The sequence below is a fragment of the Babylonia areolata genome, chromosome 19, assembly GCF_041734735.1.
Source record: "Babylonia areolata isolate BAREFJ2019XMU chromosome 19, ASM4173473v1, whole genome shotgun sequence".
NCBI lineage: Eukaryota > Metazoa > Mollusca > Gastropoda > Neogastropoda > Buccinidae > Babylonia > Babylonia areolata.
Window position 1 is genome coordinate 44,417,222 of NC_134894.1, and position 11,900 is coordinate 44,429,121.

Genomic DNA, 11,900 nt, shown 5'->3' on the forward strand with positions numbered 1-11,900 from the left:
TATCCCCAAAGCCTTACAAAACTCAACCAGGCGCATCCGAATTTGTTTAAACAACAAAAGACAGCTCGGTCATGCCGACTGGCTTTACCAGTCAGTCTGTCAGTCAGTCATCCAGTTATGTTACGCGGGGACACAGTGTGCGCCGACACATGATCCTGAAGTGAAAGGCTTAAACAAATATATACATGTATGTAGTTAGTGTGGGAAGCTTAGCAAAGACGGACACTTTGTTGTTGTTGTTGTTGCTGTTGGTAGTGGTGGTGGTGGTGGTGGTGGTGGTGTGTGTGTGTGTGTGTGTGTGTGTGTGTGTGTGTGCGCGCGCGCGCGCGCGCGCAAAATAAACCAAAACAGAGAGAGACAGACACAGAAATGCACACAGACACAGAGACACACAGCCACAGAGAGACCGAAACAACAGAGATAACAGAAACAGAGAGAAAGCAGAGGAGACATGACCCCAAACACACACACACACATCTGAGTCTGAGTCTGAATATGAGTTGCTCTCTCTCTCTCTGTCTGTCTGTCACACACACACACACACACACACACACACACACACACACACACACACACACACACACACTTCAGAACTCAGAGCTCATTCAAGGATTAAGATTTTAGGCATGACCTATTCTTCCAACCTGTCATGACTGATAAACATCTATCACGAAGAGTACATATATGAAGTAAGGAAAAAGTTAGCCAGTTAGAGAGAGAAAGAGAAAGAGACAGACAGAGTGAGAGAGAGACAGAAACAGAGACAGACAGAGAGACCCAAAGACAGACAGAAACAGAAACAGAGACAGACAAACAGACAGAGACAGAACACAGAGACACTGACCGAGAGACAGACCTATCTATACAAAGAGAGACAGAGACAGAGACGGCTCGTGCGCGCCTCCGGCCAATCAAGTCGTCACTGACACACAAGCTCACAGTAGGGCTCAAATCCAATCAACAGAAACACGCCAGCGATTCGCTGCGGAGCTTGGCTGCTGGCTTTGCCTGCCTGCCAGCCGGAAGTAGGGGTGGTGTAAAAAGGCGGAAGACATGTTGTCTTCGCCCCAGCCGTATCAGCCATTAGCTCACGTCACAACAATGGCGGCTCTGCAGCAACTGTCTGCCTGCTTGCCTGCCTACTATTTTTCTTTCTTGTCTTCTGCTTTTTTTTGCTTTTTTTTTTTTTTAACCCACACCTCTTTACACCTACTTCGAGACCACCATCGGTCTAGCCTTGGTTAAAGGGATGGGGGTGGGGGTGGGGGAGGGGTTGGTGGGGGAGGAGTGTTGGGGGTGGGGGGGCGGTTGGGTGGTGATGAGGGTGGTTCTTGCTCCTTCAGTGCGTTATTTACGTCTTTCTATTCTTTTTCTTTTCCATCTTTTGTTTTTTTTCTTTCTTTCTTTGTCTTTGACCGCCCTTTTTTTCGCTTTCTTCCTTTTACTCATCGAATTTCTTTGTAGTCAGGTGGGTCTGCTTAAAGAGGGGGAGAGACAAAGACAGAGACAGAGATACAGAGAGGGAGACAAAGTGGAAAAGAGAGTAACACACACACACACACACACACACACACACACACACACACGAACATATTCACACATACACACACACAGACAGGTTGGGGGGGGGGGGAGGTGGGTGCTGTCTAAATATCAAACACATGATACAGATTGTGTGTGTTTGTCAGGATAGAATTTATGAATCGGTCCACAAATGGCTACTGTTCTGTAAAGCCACTGTGTATCCACGTCGTGAAAGTTTTGCCTTGTGTATTATCGTCGTCGTCGTCATTTTCATCATCATCATCGCCGTTGTCGATTTCCTTTTTATTCTTTATTATGAATCTTTATGTAAGCTGTTTCCACCTTTCTATGGAGGGAATGGACCACATATATTTCTTTGAAATGAGGAGGGAAGAAAAAAAGAAAGGAAAAACAAAAACAAAATGAAAGAAAGGAAGGGAGAGACAAATACGCATACATTACACTACATGAATTGAGAGAGAGAGAGGGAGAGAGAGAGAGGGGAGGAAGAGAAAGACAAAGAGAGTGAGTCCCATCTTGCATGCTGTGCCGTCCACTGTCTTGAAATATACATCTGATATCACATCACAATGATGGTCAAGATAAAGAAAGGTTTTTTGGTATGGCTTGTTTGCTCCCTTTCCCCTTCCTTCTTTGCTCCTGGGGGCCCACCCACCCCCATCCTTCATACCCCCTTCCCTCCTTCCCTTGCACCCCCTCCCCTCTCCTTCCATCCTTCTTTTCTTCTTCTTCTGCTTCTTTTTCTTCTTCTCCTCCTCCTTTCTTTTTCTTCTTCTCGTCCTCCTCCTCCTTCTTCCTCCTCCTCCTCCTCTTCTTCTTCTTCTCCTCTTCCTCCTTTTTCTTCTTCTTCTTCTTCTAGCACCCCCCGTCTTCTAAACGCCTGTTGTTCTTCTTCGACTTCCACGTGCAGGTTGGCTTTATTATCCTGTGTGCAGCAGTGTGGTGCGGTGTGGCGTGACAAAGGCGAGGCGGATGGTGAAATACGCTCCCCCTTCTGAAGCTGTTGACGGCGCCTGTCCTCACACTCATCCATACCGGCCCCAAATACACCTCTGTTGATGTCTGCCGTCTCTTTCCATTCTTTCCTCTGCTGCTGGTATTGCTGCTGCTGCTATCGCTTCCTTTCTTCTCTGTCTCTGTCTCTTCCTCTGCCTCTTCTTCTTCTTCTCCTTTGTTCTTTGTTCGTGGGCTGCAAACTACCTCGTTCACTCGTATGCAGGTGCGGGATTTTGCGTGTACGTCCGTTTTGTATCCCCACCATGTAGGCAGCCATACTCCGTTTTGAGAAGTGTGTATGTCGGGTAAAATCTTTTTCTCTGAAATCTGACATGGATTGCGGGATCTTTAACGTGCGGTATTTGATTTTATGCATGTCCATGCTCACAAAGGGGTTCCAAGTCACTAACAGGTCTGCACATCTGTTGAAATGGGAGAATAGAAAAATCTCCACCCTTTGTACCCACCAAGTCCCGTGACCAGTGCCTTTACAACTCGGCCGTTGAGCTGTCTCTGTCTCTGACTGTCTATTTGTCTCTCTGTCTCCGTCTCTTTTTCTAGCGGTGATGATTGGTGTTCTGAACTACAATCATGTCAAGTACGTTTGTGTTCCCTTGTTTCCTTCCTTCACGTCTCTTCCATCCTCTCCCCCTTCCCCACCCCTCCCCTCGCTCCCCATGACTTGATTTGGATGATGTATCGGAAGTTATTCTCCCTTAATGAAATCTTGTCGTGGATTGTACTAGCACCGAAGTGATCAAATCTTGTTACAGACTGTCCTAACATGGGAACAATCAAATCCCGTCACAGACTGTATTGAAATGGGACTAATCAAATCTTGCCAAGAACTGTAATCACATAGATATAATACTCAAATTCTGTTACGGGTTGTACTGACATGGGAATAATCAAATTATGTTACGGATTGCACAGACATGGGAATAATCTAATCCCCTTGCGGACTGTACTGGCATAAAACAATCAGTAACCTCAGGTCAGATCTGCAGATGTGTCATCTGGTTTTTGTTTTGTGTCTTGTGTCTTGCCTTGTCTTGTCCTGTTTTGTTTTGGGTTGTCTTGAAATCTAAAGCCGTTTAATGTCACACAAATGGTGATGAGATCAAGAAACGATGATCAGCAAAACTGAGCCGTAGACTTGACTCATTCCATTCCGTACTCGCCCATCCCTTTCGACCCTTTTTATTTTTATTGATTTTTTTTTTAACCTTTTCAGCCCTCTCTTCGTCTCCTTTCCAACATTCTGTTGCTTCTTCCAAATTCAGTTCTTGCTTTCAGATCGTTCTGTGCGTTGTTGTGTGGTGTGAAAATCGTGAAAAGGTTGGTGATGTATACTGTCATTTGAACTGGTTGATGTGCTTTGTTCCCATGCCATTCATACCAGCTCCATGCGGACAGAACGTACATCTTTGTTGCTGTCTGTCGTTTGTCCCTTTTCGATTTCTATGACAAGCTGGGTGTGGCAGAATATATGGGGATTTCGGGATCAGCGGTGTGGGCATGGTGACACTGAAATTACACAGGAAGACGGGGAAAGCCCAAAACTAAGCTGGTAATCATATTTTTAACACATGAAAGGCAAGGCCGCCATAACTCACTTGTGATACACACTTAAAGAAAAAGAAAAAAAAAGAAAAGCTTTTCGAAATGAGTTTGTTGAAATATGTGCTGTATTTGTTTTTAGAATTATATACAGCTTCGCATGGGGGGAGAAAAAAGAAGAAGAAGAAGAAGAAGAAAAAAAGAAAGAAAAAGAAAAAAAGAAAAATAGCTTCGAAGCAGATTCGAACCATGGATATTTCGGGTCCAGAAGAAATGGTTTAATACACTGCGCTAACGCGGGTTCGACGATGTTGAAAAATTATAACTTGAGCATGTTCTTTATGCGGAATAAATCGACAAGGATGATCGAAGTGATAACACCGTTTGAATCATTTAATTTGGTATATGTCGGACATTTAAGAATTTCGTTCAATTCTGAGGTAAAGGAGATGTTCCCATCGCCTCATCCACACTGCAATATGTGTTAGTTTTTGTTTATAGATCTGCGGAGATCCGCGTTTGACAAACCTCCCTTTGCACCCACTGAGAAACTGCGACACCGTCCATTCAATTTCTCTTTTCTGTTCATTCTAGTTAATTCAGTATCCTCGTTAAAACATTCATATGCAGAAAACACGTTGATGATTATTTAAGAAATTATTTTAATTCTCTGGTAAAGGAGACATTGCCATCGCGTCGGGCTTTGCAACATATTTTGTCAAGATCTGCACAGACCATTCAAGACAAAGCTGACCATAACTCAATGAAACAGTCAATTCAGATTTTCTTTTATGTTCATTCTAGTTAATTCAGTGTCCACTTTAAAATATTCATATGCAGTAAACACGCCAGTAATGTAGTTAGTGTCACTGTATATGTTCTGTACAGATTTTGTATTTCTTTGCTTTTAATTGCGAACAAGAAAAACGAGGTCAAGGCGTCTTGTTACCAGTTCGGGCAGCTGCAAAAGGGTAACAATGTTTTTTTTGAATCCGGAACGAGCATCAACGAAATAAACAGTTAATGAATTAGAGATACGGCTAAATTCGGGAGACGTACAACCTGTTATTGGTATGACTGTGAAGATTGTTTTCCTATTATGTTTAAGCCAAATTTGACATTGGCAGACAAAGTATTTCCAGAGAAAATGGCAATGTTAAAGTTTACCACAGAAACACAGAGAGAGAGAGAGAGAGAGAGAGAGAGAGAGAGAGAGAGAGTGGACCGCTGTTAACGTTGTCCCTTTCGCCGTTCGTATGGAAAGAGTTAAAGCTTACCACAGAAACACACACACACACACACACACACACACACACACCACACACACACACACACACACACACACACACACACAGAGTGATGGTCTAGAGGTAACGCGTCCGCCTAGGAAGCGAGAGAATCTGCCGGAGCGCGCTGGTTCGAATGACGGCTCAGCGGCCGATATTTTCTCCCCCTCCACTAGACCTTGAGTGGTGGTCTGGACGCTAGTCATTCGGGTGAGGCAATAAACCGGTCCCGTGTGCAGCATGCACATAGTGCACATAAAAGAACCCACGGCAACAAAAGGGTTGTTCCTGGCAATATTCTGTAGAAAAATTCACTTTGATAGGAAAAACAAATAAAACTTCATGCAGGAAAAAAAGAAGAAAAAAAGATGGCACTGTAGTGTAGCGACGCGCTCTCCTTGGGGACAGCAGCCCGAATCTCACACAGAGAAATGTGTTGTGACAAAAGGAGAAATACAAACACACACACACACACACACACACACACACACACACACACACACACACACACACACACACACACACACACACACACACACACACACACACACACAGACAACCGAACACCGGGCTATAACATGGACTCACTTTGATTACACAAGTGAGTCAAAAAGCATTGAAAACAAGCTGAAGGATAAATAAATAAAGACCAGGCGATGTGTTTTATTCTAAACTTTTGCTCATCCTTGTCTTCCATAGTTCTTTTGTTTTCTTCTTCTTCTTCTTCTCCTTCTTCTTCTCCTTCTTCTTCTTCTTCTTCTCCCTCCTCCTCCTTCTTCTTCTTCTTCTTCATCATCTTCTTCTTCTTCTCTTTCTCCTTCTTCTTCTCCTTCTTCTTCTTCTTCTTCTTCTCCCTCCTCCTCCTTCTTCTTCTTCATCATCTTCTTCTTCTCCTTCTCCTTCTTCTTCTCCTTCTCCTTCTTCTTCATCATCTTCTTCTCCTTCTTCTTCTTCTTCTCCTCCTCCTCCTCCTCCTCCTTCTTCTTCTTCTTCTTCTTCTTCTTCTCCTCCTCCTTCTTCTGTTGCTCCTCCTCCATTGTTGTATGGTGTGATAAGCAGCTGGTAAATACGCTTCCTATCTCCCCCCCCCCCACCCCCCACCCCCAACCCCCATCCACCTTCCGTCCTTCCCTGCCCCACACCCCAGCACCACCCCCTTCCTCTCCCGTCGCCTTCTGAAGCTGTTGACGGCGCCTGTCCTCACACTCATCCATACCGGCCCCAAATACACCTCTGTTGATGTCTGCCGTCTCTTTCCATTCTTTCCTCTGCTGCTGGTATTGCTGCTGCTGCTGCCATTATTTTTTTCTTTCTCTGTCTCTCTTTCCGACTCCCCCTACCTCTCTATCTCCCCCCTCCCTCCTTCCCTCTCTCTTTCTCTCTCTCTCTGTCTGTGTGAGTGTCTGTGTCTTTGTCTGTTGGTGTCTCTGAATCTGCATCTTGTTTGCATCTCTCTCTCTATCTCTCTCTCTCTCTCTCTCTCTCTCTCTCTCTCTCTCTCTCTCCTCTCTCTCTCTCTGAGTCATGGTCGGAGTACCGAATTATGATTAATCACATCACGTTTGTTCTTAAACCCCTTCCCACTTATCCCCCACCCCCTCCCTGGCCTGAATTGGGGAAGTCAAAATATTCTTTAAAAAAAAAAAAAGTACTAAGAACTGTTGTGTAAATTAAAAAGTAAAAAAAGACTTCATCTGGACCAAAGAAGAAATACATAATTGATACACGCTTCACAAAATAGCTCCCCCCTCCATCCACTCCACACACAAAGGGTCTTTTAAAGCGGCTGCGTGTGTATCCAACCACATGAATAAACAAATAATCAAGCAAATGAGTAGATAGATATATGAATAAAATGGGAAAAGGAAGGAAGGAAATAAATTAACTTAAAAGAAAGAGTCTTTGTTACGAAAAAAAAAAAAAACGAACTGGAAGGAGTTTCTTCGTGAACAAAGAAAGGCATTTCTAATTTTAAAAAAAGAGAAAAAAAAGAAAGAGAGAAAAAAAGATACACTAGATTTCAAGCGATTCTTCTTCTTCTTCTTCTTCTTCTTCTTCTTCTTCTTCTCTCTCTCTCTCTCTCTCTCTCTCTCTCTCTCTCTCTCTCTCTCTCTTTCTAACAAGGACATAACGATGATTTTCATTACCCAAAATATATGTCTATGCGAAATTATCTATACAAATCCGGTCCCCTCGCCCCACCCACCCCATTCTCCCCCCGCCCCCCTCTCTGTGTTGAAAAGCGAATTTGAAGAAAAAATCTAAAAGTTATCCCAAGATGAAAAACGAAGAGGGGTGTCTTTATATTGTTACCCAGGATCTTCCAGCAACAGAAACGTTCCATTCCAGCAGCTTAGCTGTCGTCGACAGATGCTCTGTTTTCCTACCCGGAACAAAACACACACACACACACACACACACACACACACACACACACACACACACACACACACACACACATACACACACACACACACACACACACATACACACATACACACACACACACACACACACACACACACACACACACAGCGAGAGGAAATAGACGGAGAGAGAAACGGGTTTTAGGGGAAGTGTTAGATAAGAGGCAGAGAGAACTTCTGAGACAGACAGAAAGAAAGACAGACAGATAGACACTTCAGGCAGTCAGGGACAGGGGCAGCGAGGCAAACATGGAGAAAAGAAAATCGAAAGTGGTAAAAAAAAAAAATAAAGGAGAGAAATAAAAACAACGAAACCCTCATTAAGCCTCGTTCTCAAGCCAAACACTCGTATCAGTTAGTCTGAGACCTTCACAGGAGATAGTACAGAACTGTCTTATAATAATACGTCAACGTCACAGCTAACTCTCCGGTCCCTGCACGAAGATCATGCCACGTTCTCCACCCAACTCTTCTCCGGAACGGCCTCTGTGACAACAGCAGAACGCGGGGGTCTGCCCCTAACTCAGAGTGATGGAATCGTTAGCGCCAGCACAGCAGCCACAGCCTTCCTGTCGCCTTGGCCACAGCCCAGAATGTCTACTGTTAGTCAGTGAACAAACCACACGTACCGACGACCTCCGCGTTGCACGAGCTGCCCTCGCTGTGGAATCCCCCCGTGCGTCCCCGTTAGTCCCCGTCAGCTAATCGGTGCAGCAAGCCTATACCACGACACCCCTCTCAGAATGCCAGATATTTTTTCCTCTCTCTCTCGCCGCTCGTGGGCTCGCCGGCCCCGACACCGTGTCTGCTGATACGAAGAGGCGTCTCCTCGCTCTGCTGTTTCCTCCTGGAAGCGCCTCATCCTTTGTCTTTGTCGCGTCACACGTCATCGCTGCTTCGTCATCTTCATAACCCCAGAAGCAAGCTTTCTGTTTTCTACGCTGGTGTTTATGCGCGGTGGAGAGCAAGCTAGCTTCGCTTCCGGGGGCCTGGTCGGGGTGAACGGGTTTGAAGCCAAGTGAGGCCGACTAGGGCTGACTTGCATTCTGTGCCATTTCCGCACAGATTCCGGCAGTGTCAGTGCTGGAGGGGTTCGGATGGTGTACTCACAGTACAGGGCACAGTTCGGCTTCAGCGGGCTTAAAATAGCCACGTGTCCCACTTTTCTGAACGGCCGGGGGGAGGGGGGTGGGGGTTGAGGGGGGGGGAGCAGGGGGAGGGAGGCGTGGGGGCGTGGGGGGCGCGCGGTGGGAGCGGGGGGAGCAGGGGGGGGGGTCACAGATCTGTGATCGGCCAACAACTGATCAATCTGGTGATTGGTGTCAGTGCTGAATATGACACCTCTTTTTGCTCTGCTTCGATTATTCTGGTTACGTAAGCGCAGTGTAAAACATAGTTGTAATCTGCCAACGGTAAAGTTCCAGTAATGCTAACGACATTCAGGCAGTTGTTAAATGTCAATGTTTCGGGAAACACCATTTGAGGACAATCCCACTCTTTCGAAATAACTTTAAAGTCCTTTGTAGATTGACATCACCTTTTGTTACTGGCCTCCATGATCCGTGCTTGTATGTTTACACCCATTCTTTTGATGCACGCATACTTTTGAGCGTCTTCCAAAATAGGTTCCAAATTCCTTTCTCTTTATTAGAAGACGGAAGGAAGAAGATAGCAGAATCGTAAGACGCTCAGCTGCAAATGCAGAGTCCGTGAGGGTGTGGGTTCGAATCCCGTTCTCGCCCTTTCTCCCAAGTTAGACTGGAGAATCAAACTGAGCGTCTAGTCTTTCGGGTGAGACGACAAACCGAGGTCCCGTGTGCAGCATGCATTTGGCGCACTGAAAGAGAACCCATGGCAACCAGAGTGTTGTCCTCTGGCAAAATTATGTGTATAGAAATCCACTCTCATATGTACACAAATATATAAGCATGCACTTAAGGCCTGACAAGCGCGTTGGGTGTTGGGTTATGCTGCTCCATAAGTTGCTAATTTGTCCTATCACCTGCATAAACTTTTATATTCTGACATTTACACTGGAGATATTATTAGATTTTTGAGCACACATTGGACAGTTTTAAAACACATGGTCGCTCTTTACCTGTCTGTGTTAATTTGTCAGTTAATGCAGTCAAAACAGGACATATTTTTACTCCAAAATTGCGCGACGTTTTGGATGATGATATTTAATGTAAGCCAATCAAGAAAACAAGCACCATATTGAATGTGTCTTACCTCTTTATATGTTCGCAGAGGCGATAAAGTTTGAAAACAATTGATTGTTTCAACGATTCTTGAAACCATGCACGGGTTTGTTCAAGATATATCAACGCTCTTCTAAAGGTTCCAAAGAAATTGTTGTCCTTGTGCCGATTCACACCAAAACCAAATTCGCTAAAAATCGTTGTTGTTAATGCCGAGAATACCACCGAAATCTCCGTGAGGTGATCTTCCCCCACTTTTCAACTGTGATCCAAAAGAATATTGTTAAGAAGTAATGTGATTCTCTAAAATTATCCTCCTCCTCCTCCTCCTTCTCCTTCCCCTCCTTCTCCTACTTCTCCTCCTGATTCTCCTTCTTCTCATCATCATCTAAAGTAAATTTATGAAAAACACAGAATACTAGGATGTGTTCTATGCTGTATCGTCTTATGTTTTATTTGCTGAACACACACACACACACACACACACACACACACACACACACACACACACACCCACACACACACACACACACACACACACACACACACACACACACACACACAGAGACAGAGAGACAGAGAGACAGAGAGGGACAGAAATGGGTAGAACTATCTCCTGGATACAATAAGAAGCAAAACAACCCCCCCCCCCCCAAAAAAAAAAAAAAAAAAACCCAAAAAAAAAAAAAAAAAAAAACAAAAAAAAAAACGAATCCTGGTATCAACGTTACAAAATCACTGTCAACAGTTTCCAGTTCAGGTGCACAGACAAAACAAAACCCCTATAAAGCGCAAAGAAAACAACAACAACAACAAAACGAATTCAAAGGGAAAAAAAGGACTCAGCAAGAACGGAGGAACACACACACACACACACACACACACACACACACACACACACACACACACAACACGCACAGCAAGAACAACAGAAAGAAGAAACTCATTAACGTTCCAGGTGGAGAATGATTTATCAATGCAAGAATGGGGCATCGCAGCGTAAACGAAAACAAAACAAACCAAAACAACAAAAAACAAACAAACAAAAACCTTACAAGTAACAAATCATTCGTCTAATGTCATTCAATATAGGCCTAAATATTCATAGATGGACGATCTTTAAAACGCTACCCCACCCCCACACCCCCTCCCCATCCCCCTCCCCGCGAAATTAGTGCAGTGTTTCCAGTTCCGCGACTAACAACAAAAGACCATGTGGTTTGTATTTGGGGAAAAAGTTCAAATGAGCATGACAATGCTGGCGCACCTTGCTCAGTGCCTCCGTCAATATGCCAGCTTGTCAAATGCGCGAGCAGCGCAGTCGTCGCTTGCGCGTGCGCAACATTCCCCGAGATCTCGCCAAGCACGAGATGCGGCGTGATGGAAGTCAGCGAGTACAAACAGCCATGTCAACGAGGTTTTGATTGGTCTAATGAATGCCTGACGAGCTTGTTTGAAGTAGTGCACCTACCTACCTAGCGTTTGTCTCCCTTACCGTGTAGCGGCTCACTCGTCAACACGTATTAACCGTGTGAGTGGGGGGCTGTACACCGAAGCCCGGGCATTCTGCAGAGCTCGGGAAGAGGAGGGTGAGTTGCTTTATGGTGCAAGACACTGTGGTGCGAGAATGCTGTTTCTCGGGAAATCTTTTGTTGTTGTTGTTTTCTTAGCTGCTGCTGCACCGGACAGCAAGTATGTTCTGGGCTAGTAATTTAAAGAAAATTTGGGTTCGTTTGGGATGGGTGAAGTAAAGGAGGGACCTGGAGGTCTTATAATATACCAGGGCCAGCGCTCAGCTGAGTGGACAATCGAGTCCTGGCCAGCGTGTTGTTGTTAATGCAGGCATACTTGACGTTTCTTCCCCTCTGTTTACACCCTCTCTCTCT